Source organism: Ahaetulla prasina, chromosome 6, assembly GCF_028640845.1.
Source record: "Ahaetulla prasina isolate Xishuangbanna chromosome 6, ASM2864084v1, whole genome shotgun sequence".
NCBI lineage: Eukaryota > Metazoa > Chordata > Lepidosauria > Squamata > Colubridae > Ahaetulla > Ahaetulla prasina.
Window position 1 is genome coordinate 52,598,133 of NC_080544.1, and position 14,000 is coordinate 52,612,132.

The 14,000-nt window shown below is 32.3% G+C and overlaps 1 protein-coding gene across 1 annotated transcript in view; it reads right to left on the minus strand.

Moving 5' to 3' along the window:
• Positions 1-9,020, minus strand: part of HABP2 (hyaluronan binding protein 2) — a 168,869-nt gene extending 159,849 nt beyond the window's left edge. The window contains exon 1 of the mRNA XM_058187926.1: positions 8,932-9,020. The gene's annotated coding sequence lies outside the window, so the exon portion shown is untranslated. The remainder of the gene's footprint in view (positions 1-8,931) is intronic.
• Positions 9,021-14,000: the final 4,980 nt, after the last annotated feature.

The window sequence follows — 14,000 nt, forward strand, 5'->3', positions numbered from 1 at the left end:
ATGAGAGGAATTGTAAGCACTACAAATGTCTCAATAGAAATGACAATAGAGTAAAACATGGGTCAATGGTTCAGTATTCTCCGACTGACAAGGGCAATCTTTTCTGCATAAAGATTGTTCTAGAACAACCCCTCTAGTACAGCTGATGGAAAAAAATATCAAGCTACAATAAAATGACTAAAATTCTTGAATTAAGTTTTTTTTTAAAAATCTGGTTTAGCACAATGTTTACAGCCAAGCATTTAATAATAACCAAAGGTTATGGCCCAAACTGGAAGACTTTGCTTGGTTCAAAATGAGTCATTTAGTTTTGGAAGAGGCTAATACACTATTTTATAACAATCTCAAGTGATTTTAGAGATTTTCTGGGTGAAAGATTCCAGTGGGAAAAAATTGGGTTGATGTGAGATTTGTTAGTTTATTTATTTCTATACACCTACATATACACTGACAAAGCTTGACTGCCTCTTGAAATAATGAATTACTTTTCTAGTTTTGTAGTCAAATATTGGTTCAGGAAAGGTTGCTGAAAAATGTCTCCAATGGGAACAGTCATCTTTTATTTTCTTACAGTATTTCTAGGAATTGTATTCTGTTGTGGCACAGCATCATTCCCATTGAATTAATTTGAAGATTTAAGAATAGAGAGAACTGAGATCTTCAGCCATGCTATTGCTTCATTCCAAGCAAAGAAATGTGAAAATGCTCTCTTGGTAATATATCAAAAGTAATTCAAGAATTCTAGTTCCCCATCTCCACCTTCAAAATATTCGCTTCTAGTAAAAATGATGAAATAATGAATGTTCTTGCCTTAAAGTTTGCTTTGATAAATTACTAAAACTGAACTGGATATTAGGCCCATTTCCATACTATTTATATTAGAAATGTTTTTTCTGTTCAGACAATCTTTTTTTTTACTTGAATGAATAGTTTTATGAAAACATAGATTTAAGTTTAACCTCATATCTGAAAGATAACCCCCACTCTTTATGGTCTGTTAGTGATTCCTACAACTGAATGACCTCTTGATGACACCTTCAATGGGCCAAGTATGAAGAATAAAATCAGATAGAAAGGCATCCTCTTTGGCGGCTGTTCTGCAGCTGTACTGCTCTATTTTTCTGGATGTTTGCCAAGGCTTGGGTCAGAGAATGTTCAAGAAGTAATGTCAGATTTCTTTGGAAGTTTGGCAAGATGTCAGTACGTAGATTTTTTTTTAAAAAAATAACAATGTTCCACTGCATTTCTATTTCCTCTTCTCAAAGTGAATAAGTAATCTAATTGATCTAATCAATACAGTTTTTAAAAACCCCAGAAGATTGATGTTAAATATTGCTGGATCAAGGTACTGATTCCCTCTCAGCTTTCGGCACTGACTCTGGGTAGTTACTGTTACTAACTTTCTTTAGAGAGAGAGAGAGAGAGAAGAGAAGGAGGAGGAGGAGGAGGAGAAGGAATTGTTGCTGAATTTAGTTTCCTAGAATTAGAATTGTTGGACATTGCCTGTGAGAAAGATATAGATGGATAGATAGTTATGGATAGATGGATAGATAGATGATAGACTGATAGACCAATATATTTGTTTTATCTATAGCTGTAAATTAGTTATATTATCACTTCAAATATAACATTTTGTCCTGTGTATATACAATGTTATAATGTAGACAATAAGTGATTCAATAGTAAGTTTACTATTATGTAATAATCATGCAACATATATTTCCTAGGTTCCTTCTTCAACTTAGGAAATCTCCAAATGCATGGTTTCAAATCCCAGAATGGCCATACTGGAAGAATTCTGGGATTGAGGATTCCTACATTGAGGAGATCACAATGCATTTGCAGATAGTAGTTTGGCTTGCCAAGCTACTTGTCTTGTAGTTGGAAATGTTTACATTCTTACCAAGGTGGACCACAGGAGGGTAAGTTGGCATTCACCAGAGAGAAACATGAGCAGCTCTTTCCTGCAGCATCACCCAAGGTTCCTTCTCTTCCTGGATCTGGGTCCATAACTGGGAAGGTTCAGAGCCATGAAGAATTTGACTGCTTGCACAGAGCACCAACTTGTCTTCCACTGAATTGGTACCTATTTGTCTACTTACACAGAACATGCTTTCAAACTGTTAAGTGGACAGAAGCTGAGGTAAATGACAGACGCTTGCCCTGCCAAGCAGTGATAGGACTTGAACCACCAGAGCAGAGACCATCTCCAGCAACATTAAGCCACTGAAGTTTTTAATTAGTTAACATTTTTCATAATTAACATAAATATTCACATATTCTAAAATACTTTTTTTATTTGCATTTATATCCCGCCCTTATCCGAAGACTCAGGGTGGCTTACACTATGTCAAGCAATAGTCTTCATCCATTTGTATATAATATACAAAGTCAACTTATTGCCCCCAACAATCTGGGTCCTCATATCCTCAAAGATATCATAGTACCCATTTATCTTGTTGTGATATACCAAGTATGATATCATCATATAATGTTTATGCATTCTGTACATGTAGTTCATTTTAGTGAGTAACAAAAATAACCATATGACTGTATATTTGGTGACAACCCATTATAGGGAGAAAATGAAATCTTGCATCTACTATGGCCAATGTAGCTGTGGATACTTCCCCGGTGTCCACTGAATGTCATACCCCAACTAATTGTATATTTAATCATTAACATGTATAAGGATGTGATACTGAGCAAAGTCTCTAGCATCATTTTTATGTTCAAATATTCATACAGTCCCAATATAAGCATCCGAGGCATTCTTAGAAAACAGAGGTTTGTGCTAGGTCTGGAAATATGCTCCTTAAGAAGAAAAAGGGTGTGGTAATCTAACTGGTAAAAACAATCATGGATTCTGGAGGGAAAATCTGAAAATAATATATGTTTGTTGACGATACTTTACCATAGCAAGCAACTTTATGAACAGTGGCTGCCAATTATGAGAGCCCACATGATATGCTTTCAAAAATCCATACGTGCCATCAAAAAGTGGTCTAGGCCTATATTTTATGTACTGTTTGTAGTCATTTTAGGCTTATAAAAACTATGTAAATATGACTGAAAACAAGCCTTTTATGATAGAAGGAATTTAAAAGACAATTTTTAGAAAATGGAAAAAGCGAGTGAATATTTTAGTGACAAAACATGTTTTTGGGTGTGTGAGGAAGAAAAATTTTGGAATACTATTATTGGGTTGCATTTTTCACAAGAGCAATAGCCATAGCTGAGAAATGCAATTATGAATTTTCAAACAAAATAGCATTTAAATATCAAAAATCTGTCAGCCTTGATTCTATTTTCAAATGCCAAGCCACAAAAATTGTTCCAAAATTGTATACTGTACATGTTTCCAAGTTCCTAAGAGAATATATTTTACTATATCATCAGACATTTGAGCAGATATTTTATTAATGTCCATGGACAGTTTGACAGATGCTTATCAAAAGTTTTCATTTTCCAGGAAATTTGCTGTAATTGTTACTTTAGACATCTCCATATTATATTTTTTTCCTCTCTTTCATTTGGTATTTTGTTGCTCTTTGACAATTTTTTTAAAAAAAAATGGAGAATGAGATAGGCCTATGGACATTTTGTAAATATTGGTTATATATTGTTTTTTCCCCTTCTTCTTTGTATCAACTTTAATCTTTTGGTCTGAATTAAATAGCCACAGAATCTTTGAGTGAAATGAAATAACCACGGAATTCTTGAGTTCAATTTTTTGCTTTCATCAGAATGCAGCTTGTGCCACAATTTATTCAAAAAACTCAAAGAGAATTGTATTTTTAGTTACATATAAGCACAGCCTAATTGGAACTAAATATATGAATCCTAAAGCCTTTCCTTGTATGTTTTGTTTTCAATGGACTTACTAGTTGTAGGACACTGAAACAGAAGGTGGCAGTAAAGTATAACCTAGAATGAATACCTCATTTGTAGAATAGCCAAGTGTTTGGGGCTGGATAAAATACACTTCTTACAATTTGTTTATAGTTCTGCAAGTCTAAGCTACAGAGCACAATTTGTAAGTGTTTTTGCATGCATAAATTAATCCAAAGCTTTTATTAAAAATAAAACCCAGAAATAGTATCATTTTAAAGTAATGTTTGAAAGGGTTAATAGCTATAAAGTAAAACTGTTTAGCGCTAGAGTTCAGTTATAACACTATTACTTATAAGTCAAGTATGTTTTATTTATTACAACACAGGAGGAATAACATATTCTATATTGTTAACATTACCAAAACCCTTATTTTAAAAATTCAGTTCACACAGTGCTCTTCTATGTGATTTTCAAAGCTTCATTAGCTGCTTTTGTTCAGAGCATTTCATCTCATTTCAGTTATATTTATTTATTTGGTTTCTTGAACAACTTTCAGATCAAGCACACAACAGTTTTCAGAAGAAAATATTCTTCATTCTTTGTAGGTATCTTTCTCTGAACCAATTAAACATGCTGTTCACCAGAAAGAGTTTGATATTTTTATTCATTTCTGATTTCAAAAACCTACATCATCTCTTGATTTCTTGTTAATAGCCAATAAACAACTACCCCCTTTTGCCTGGCATTGGGGAATTAGATAATTTTCTGAAAGAATAATTCACATTGTGACATTCTTACTCTTACAGCCACAACATCACTCGTCACACGCAGGCATCACTGTCACAATCTCTGCTATGGCTAATATTATTTTAGGATTTAAGTCATTTCCATTCTGCTGAAGGTAACTTCTAATATCTTTTTTTAAAGAACAGCTGCTTCCTGCGTCCATGCTTTCGAAAGACCTGAAGTGAGGATTAGAGGAGAATTGAATCCATATTTAAAAGATGAGCATTTTACCCAGGGCCTTAAAGAACAAATTGCTCATTTAGTGTGTAAGGACAGCACTTCACAGTTTACTCAAATTTTGCAAAAGAAGAGTTCTGAGGCAAATTCTTCATCCAGTATTTGCAATGATAATTTTATCCAAATACTTTCACCACATTTCTTGTAATTGCCTTTATTACAAGAAGTAAAAGCAATACAAAAATAATAACATTTCTCACTTTCTGTAAAGGCCAGCACTTGGATTCAGGTGCATGACGGAAACATTCGGAAAAAGGGAGGACTTGTTTTTAAAAGCCCCTTTAGCATTAGAGCCAGCTCATTGACACACTTGCCCCCAAAGAATTTCGGCAATAGCATTATCTTAATTGTCTTCAATCTGTTTCATTTGTTCTGTCAACATAAATCTCTTTAAAAGAGGAGTAAATATAGATAATCAGAAAGCGGTGTGGTGTGTGTGTGTGTGTGCAATGCGGTTTGACAACTTAGTTGGTATTTAACCTAGCAATATGCAAGGAAGCTGGAGAAAATATTTATCCCTGAAACAGGACTAAGGGATGATAAAGTAACAGAAGCAGAGCAGTTTATCCATGTCTGTTTAGAACTAAATAAGAAACAAAGAAATAGTTTTTATTCTGTGGCCAGAATATTCTACTATTTCATTTGTTTGGCAAACTACAGAAGGTTATAATATCAAACAATATCACTTGCAAGAACTTCATTCTTTTCTTTATCTATTTGATAATGAGATTAATGCCTTTGGCTCTTCAGCTACATGAAGTAACAAATCTATATTTCAAATTATAACACTGCTACAAATGTTGCTAGTATATCAGTCTTAAAGATATTGTTAAAAAAACCACCCTGTTTTATTTATGAATTGTTGCTTTCTTTGATTTTTTTTTATGGTCTTGTAACTAACTTTAGTATTAAAGAATCATTCAGCAGCAGTTCTTGTTTTTCTATGAACATTTTTATGCCAGATAGCTAAATTTGGGATGCACTTAGCAGTAGCTCTCAGTATTAACTTTTAGAGGAGATACGGATTAGAAAAATGCAGCAAGGGTATATAAAGAAGCATCTGTATTTGATTTTAAAGGTATTTAAAGATAGGAATACATTTCTACATGTATTTTTGATAAAACCAAAATAAATACAATTATCTCTCTTTCCTTTTAAAATTTTAAAATTTTCATATGACACAATTTTATCAAATAGTTTAAGGAAAAAATATCCCTTGGCAACTATCATTTAAAATAAGAATGACTATTTCTTCAGAGTTAAATTGCTTTTGTGAATTAAAATGGCAGGGTTTGTTTTTTAATATTATTAAACATTCTCTTGCAACTTTTCTGTTTTCAGTAAGTTGAACTGAATATACCAATATTATGTTTTTTTTAATCATTTAAAAACTTTTGAAAAATAAGGTGTGATTAAAAAAACCTGGCACCAATTAGAACATTCAATTTAAAAACTAGGCAAATTCTTTTTATTTGCTTTATAGAAGAAAAAAGAAAAAGAAAAAGGAAAGCAAAATTGTTGCTTAATGGAATTGTAGTTGCTAAAAACTGATCTGACTTCATCATAATTTGCATGTCTTATTTTAATCTTGTTTTTTACCACATAAATTTAACTAAAATAGTTATTATGGCCAACTGGATATGTCAAAATTCAATTTCAATATAAATATGTGAAATTTATGATTTATTTTAACTCTCTGTGTCCAGGTAAAAAAGAGATTAACAAGACATCCTCAGATTTTATAGTCAGAAATATCTGCATGAATTTAAAAGCTGATTTCTAGGCAAATGTTCATAACTATGCATTATTGCTCTTCAAAAGCAAGTCCTTCAATCTTAAGGATTTCTTTTAATAAAGGTCAAAATTCCAGACAGTGCTCAAAAACACATACACACTCACTCACACAGACACATACGCACTCACACAAACACACACACATCCTATTTATTCGTACACTTATAATATGCAATATAAATTTCAGAATAAAATTTTATCCCACAGGGTAAGATTCTTCACCGATGTTAATGTTGGTGATATTAATTGGATATTAATTAAGGACACTATGTATTAACTTAAAATAAATATTTTAAGAAGCACTACTTAAAAAATGTTTACACATCAAAACCCCAATTACAAGATAGAGTCTTAATTTGGTAAGATTGTACTTAATGGAATAATTCAAATTTATATTATAAAGTTGCAATTCAATACTGTACTCCTTCACCCTCTCTGATATGAGACAGAAATTTTATTCTGCAGTACCCATGGCCCCAAAGCTGATATATTTTACAAGACTTTTAAAATGTGTCTTTTTATCTTGGTTTTTTCTAGTGAACAGCTGTTCAAGTGTTTGTCTTGCTTTTGAGAAATGGGCAACTTTTCTATGAATCTGTATTGAATTGTTTTAAAGAGCTTGAGAGTCACAGTGAGTTATAACATAAAGAAAGCATAACTGCATTACTCTGTTTCTCTCTCTGTGTGTACACAGTGTATATGTGTGTGTGTATACATGTGTATGTGAACATGATATTTTCTTCATTGTTTATTGTTCATCTTACTATTTTACTATGTGAGTATTTTAATCAGTTTTCATGTGATTCATATTTCAAAATGCTGAGAAATGTACAAGCAGTTAGGGAACAGACACACACAAACAAAATGATTTGTGGGCTTGATGCAGACAGAGATATATATGCCCATGTGTATGTGTATGTTTATGCCCACCTTCTTTATTTTGCAATATTGTATACTGCAAATATTGTCATTTTTAAAAAAGATTTTAAAGAGAAAGATTAAAAATCAGTACAAATTAATATAAAGTAAGAAAAAGAAAAGAAACTAATCAAAGACAAAGCTAAAAGAAAGGGAAAAAGTAAAAAAAAGTTATAGAAAAAAGTGTTATGTCATAACTATAAAGTAGAAAGTAAATTTATAATTGTACTTAACTGCTTATAACAAAAGATACTTTTGTATATCCTTTTCTATCCTGTCTAATCATCAAAATTATAATTCATAAGTTCATTTTTTTCTGTTTTATGCAAAATATGTATAAGAGGTTTCCAGTAAGCAATAATGTAATTATTAACTCTTATATGATAATTTTTATTAACTACTTCTCAACTTTATATTAATCTTTAAAATTCTCTGAATGTGTATTTGAATCCATAATAGTATAGCTTAATATTAGTAGTGTAAACTTAATTTAGCTTCAATCTCACAATAAGGTATTTGTATTTGCTTATTATTTCCGTTGTTTGTGGTGAGATCCATAAAAATCTTTGCAGAAACCACACGGCTTTATATCTATTCCATATTATCAATATGGTAATCTAACATAATGATTTTCAAAATCACTTGACTTTATCATATCAAAAATACCCATGCCATCCAAATCTAGTTTCTGTCCTTCAACTTCAATAGCCTTCTATTTTCTGTAACACCCACTCTTTCTTTCAAACAAACAGTGAGTTGCAAAGTACAATTTCAAATCAGGTTAACCCAATCCTCCTCTTCCTTTGCATTTTGTCCATCTTATATTTAACTCATATTTTTTCCTCTGACTCACAAATGTAGATATATCCTTCTACCAATATTTAAATGGTGCATCAGTTGTCAAAGCAAATATTGTCTGAAACAAAAACATTATTCTAGGCAAGACATTCATTTTATTACAGAAATTCTCCCCAGCAATGACAGTTGTAGTTTCTCCAATCTTAACATATCTTTTAAAACTTATTCCATGTCTGAACATATTATTTTGAAATCACCTAAAATTCACATCTGTCATAATGATACCCAAGTACTTCTTCTTCTTCTGAATCTTAAAATCAGTCTTATTCAACAATTCTGTTCAGTTTTCTATTTTCACATTTTTGTTAATATCTTAACTTTTTGTTAACATCTTCATCTTCTGCTTATTTATCTTGAAACCTGATAATGCTCTAATATCTTTCAATTTGCCCATTAATATGTTAATTTCCTTTAATGGATCTTCCAGCACCAACATCAGAACATCCTGGATCTCCATTAACAATTATTTGTGCTTGTGCTTTTGCAAGTGTAAATCAATCTTACCTGTTTTAAAAACTTCTCTTTAAAATTCATATCTTCCAAAATCCTGCATGAGAAAGCCCACTTCAAATTGTGAAAGGTCTTCTCCGAATCTAAGAAAATTAATGTGGCAGTATTTTGCTCCAAATATTAGAAATGTCAAGCACATTTCTAACATTGTCTTTTAACTGTCTTTTACATAAAAATCCATAATTCTTGCAAAATTATATCAGCTAGAATTGTTGTGAACAACTTGTAGCAATTGTTTAGCAAAGATATTGGACTTTCTTTCTGAAGTCAAATCATGTCCCTCTTTAGGTGTGAATGCTATATTGTCTTCGTTCCAATTCTCTGGCATATTTTATCCCTGTAGGATAGAATTCATTGTTTTGTACATGTTGCAAACATTCATTCATTCTCAAATAAGAATCACTTATTAGAAATAGGCAGTATGTGGCATACAATTTTACTCAATTTTTATTCCACATTAAGCAATTGTAATCCATAAACTAAAATTTTAGAAAAATTGATGTCTGCAGCAACTGGTTCAGTATTATTGCTTTCAGTTTCCTGTCTGTTGGAGGTTTTGTGTAGTTTCCTCTGACACCTCCATTTGAATCTCCTTTTCCAATTCCTCTTTGAATTTTTTTAGAATTCCCCTCACTTTGTGAGCAGAATTTAATTGAAATCTTTGCTATTTACTAAATCTGTACTACTATTAATCTTCTCATCGTTCCCATCGCCCATCTCCTTCCACATATGACTGTATGACTGTAACTTTGTTGCTTGTATCCTTACGATTTATATTGATATTGATTGTTTCCTGATTGCTTATTTGTACCCTATGACTATTTTTAAGTGTTGTAAGTGTTGTACCTTGATGAAGGTATCTTTTCTTTTATGTACACTGAGAGCATATGCACCAAGACAAATTCCTTGTGTGTCCAATCATATTTGGCCAATAAAAAATTCTATTCTATTCTATTCTATTCTATTCTATTCTATTCTATTCTATTCTATTCTATTCTATTCTATTCTATTTAAAAGTAAAAACAACAACACAATTTCTAATTAGTTCCATTTAATGGAATCTTTTTCTGCTTTAAATTTCCAGTAAAAAAATAATACTTTTTTCTCTAATGCAATATTCTAACTATTATTTATTTAAGAACAATTATCTCTGTATTATCAATCCTCAGTGTTGTATTGAAATACTTATGCAAAATAGGATCCCTTATTTCCTTCCTGAGAAAATGAACCCAAACATTTCTTGGAGCATTTCTTATTCTCACAAATCTTGTAACTATTCTATAGACTTTAATCAATTACTGCCTCTGTATCCACCATGTCCCAGTTTTTTTAAAAAATGCTAAGACTTTAATAATCTTTTCTCTAATATCTTCACCAGAATTCTCTGGAATTGCTCTAAGTCCCAAAGTTTCTTTATTCTCAATTCCAATAGAGGCCATTATTTACCATAGTTCCCTTTTCAATTATCTATCTATAACTTACTCTCCATAATTTTCATTTTGTCATTAATTTGTTTTATATCTCCAGACACATTTTTTTTAGAACTTTTCATCTTCTTAGCTCCTTCTTTCATCTCCTCTTTCAAACTGATAGGTTTTCAAAAGCTGGCAATTTAGTGACAAGTAATTCAGCTAACTTAAGGCCCAATTGCAGAAACATTTCATGAAACAAATCTGATTTAAGCCCTCCCTCTGCTCAAGCTCTTCCCCTCCCCTCCATTCTTAATGGTTTGGATAGTGGCTAGTGAAAGTCTGTATAGTGAGCCTGGCAGTACCTGGAGTCAGCAGAATAAAGGGGAAGAACTGTAGAAAACCACAAAACACAAGGAATAGTAAATAGAAGTAGAATGATTGTGAGAAAAGATAATACTAATATTAACAAGCACTTTGGGTGCAATACTAAAACATTTGGAGTACTACTTGAAAACCATTGACAAAATCACAATCAGTCATATGCAATAGGTAGTTTTATTTGGAACAGTTCATATCCTTCAAGGATACTTCTAATGACATCAAATAACAAATTCCTGTAGTAGGTCCTTGGAAAAGAATAAAATAAAAATGCCAAATCCATATCAGTTTGACTATGCAATGAATCACAACAATAAACTATAAGTAGAAATGCTGATTTACTTTGTTTTCCAAATCACAGCTGTTTCCACCTCCATAAGAATTCCAATGTAAAATTGGGTAAACCAATCAGCCAGCTCCTATTGTATTCAGTTTTATATCCATGGGGTCCCACTAATATTCATTATTTTTAATAAAATATTTATGAAAATTTTATCATAAGCAACAACCCTCTTCAAAAAAAAACCCTTCTTTCCGCACAAAAAATTCAATCAGTATTTGTGTGTGTGTGTACTTATGTATATGGGTTCATTTGTTGTGAATATAGTCCTATACATGCATGACAATTGTACTAAAATGTGTATCCCTATTCTGGAAACTATCTTGTCATAGTCTGGGTTTGTGTTTTCTTGTTTGGGCACACCTGAAAATCTGGAGGAACCTGTTTGACCAGATTCTGTTTCAAGACCAGGAATAAGACCAGGCCAGAATAAAAGCTCTACCTGTTCCTGAACAACAGACAAGCCTCAGGATAATACAATTCTGTGGCTCTTGAGGGGAATACATTTCACTGCAGTGGGCTATAATAGGGTTACAAGAATGCTTTGTTTCAGTCCCTCTTTCCCTTCTTGCCTCTAGCACAGTGTGCTGATTTAAAGTCTCTCCGGAGGGAAAAACATGCATGCACTTCCTGCCAGTTAAATGCTGGCACAAGGCAAACTTCTTTGGAATTCTGGGGATCAGGCTGTCTGGCTATTAACCAGATACAGTTTTGTGGGCAACCTTCAAGTGTTTATGGTAAAATAGTACTCAGGTTATTGTACTGAACACCATGTTGGGAACTGGCAAAAGGCCTTCAGTGACCAACTGTCAAGGCAGGAAACAAACATTTTTCATTTATAATAACTAAAAGTTGATGCAGTAACTGAAAAAGTACCAAAAGTCCAAGGGATTTTCTCCCCATACAATTGAAAACATGAAAATGGAAACTCATTTTTCATTACAGGCTAGTGTAAAAAAGATAACATCGAAAGTATAGTGAACGAGGAATATGGGACACAACGAAAGCCATCCATGCAGATCTTCTTAGATTGCCCTATTGAAATTCAAAGTATCATATAAAGCAGGCACATTGTATTTGATCTGAGAAAGGGTAACTTTTCAGTGGCCTGTTTCTAAAATAGTCGTATAGCACTGGATTCAAATGCTATACTGTCATTTTAGGGTGGGTGCCATATTGTATGTGTCATAAAGACTACAACTCAGAGCAAATGTGACTCGGTACAATTTATTGTTTGAGAAAATATGATAAGATTGTGTTTGAATTAATGATGGATAGCTTAGAAATAAAAAACCCCCTGAGGATCAAGTAACCTGTAAAATCAAGAAATGAAAATCTGAAAGGTGTCTATTCCAAAGGCTCAGTGAATCATTTGGAATGTATATAAATTGTGGCTCAACAGGCTAATGCAGTCTGTTATTAACACAGCTGCCTGCAATTACAATTACTGCAGGTTCGAGTCCCATCAGGCCCAAGGTTGACTCAGCCTTCCATCCTTTATAAGGTAGGTAAAATGAGGACCCAGATTGTTAGGGGGGCAATACAAGATGACTTTGTATATAATGTACAAATGGATGAGACTATTGCCTTACACAATGTAAGCCGCCCTGAGTCTTCACAGAAGGACGGGATATAAATTCAAATAAAAAAAATTGTGTTAATATGTTCATTCATCCAAATAGGATGCTTTGGTAACTCTTAGTTTATTTAGCAAGTTTATTATTTTTAAAACTAGATGTTGTTCATTCATAAAGAGATGATGCAACAATAAAAAAAAAGACTTTCAGCAGTGTAATCAGCAGTAGTAATAAAAATACTATGCTCATTCTCTAATTAATGATTCCAAATCGTACATACTCCTTTCAAGCTCTTAGGCCAGATGAATAAGGATGTGAATCCTTGAGATATTTTGAAGCTTGATAGAGGAACAGCCCTAATTTTCCATTTTAAAAAACTTAATGGCAAGTATGAAAGAGTACTCTAACCCAGCTAAAGTTTCAAAACACTTTATGGAACCTTTGTGAAAAGTGGCATAGAATCTGTGAAGTAAAAATAAGCAAATATATATATAGAAGTGAGCTTAAAATATCAGAGTTGTGAATGGGTGTAAAGCAGAATTGTTGCAGGCTACTCTTTCATACAATTGCCAATTATATTTTCAAGGTTTTATGCATATAGTCACTGTAAAATAAACTCAGCTTAAGGGCATTTATCTCTTTTTTCCATAAGCAAGGATGGAATGGACTTTAATTTGTATATGACCCATAATTATCGAAGATTGTACTCCAAACAAGAAGCATTCACATAATTATTATATTATGAAGAGAATTACATGTCCTGGGATGAAGAATACCAGAGATCCATCCAAAATTTTCAAAGAGGAAATGTCATATAATCCCATGAAAGTTAATCAGGTATCATATCACAGCCAGAGATGAAAACAGAAAATAGTAGTGTGTGATTATGTCTATATGTAAACTATTTCCCAACGGAAACTCATTAAAATTCTTCTGTTAAGTGTTTTAAGTGATTAGTAAAGGTTTATACATTCCCACTGTTTTTCTAAATTATTTTTCATTGTAAATAAAACATGAATGCAGGCATAGGTTGTAATTTTCAACTGTCTTCAAGTTCTTAATTGGTTTGTTTTTATGATGCCTTTAACAAGTTTTGTTTTGTGTAAGCTATTTGAATGCTATTTGCTGGAAAATTTATGTGCACATTTAAATATTCATTAAATTAATTAGGTCTATATGTGTCAGAGTTTAGGTTTAACCTCATATCCCATTAACTCTGGTATGAAGATGTTTTGTTATATGTTTTTAAATGACATGTCTTATGACATTGTCTTTTTCTCATTCCCAACCAAATGCACATTTACGAGACCGCCTGCTGCCACCGATAGCCTCCCATCAACCTATGCGCTCCCACAG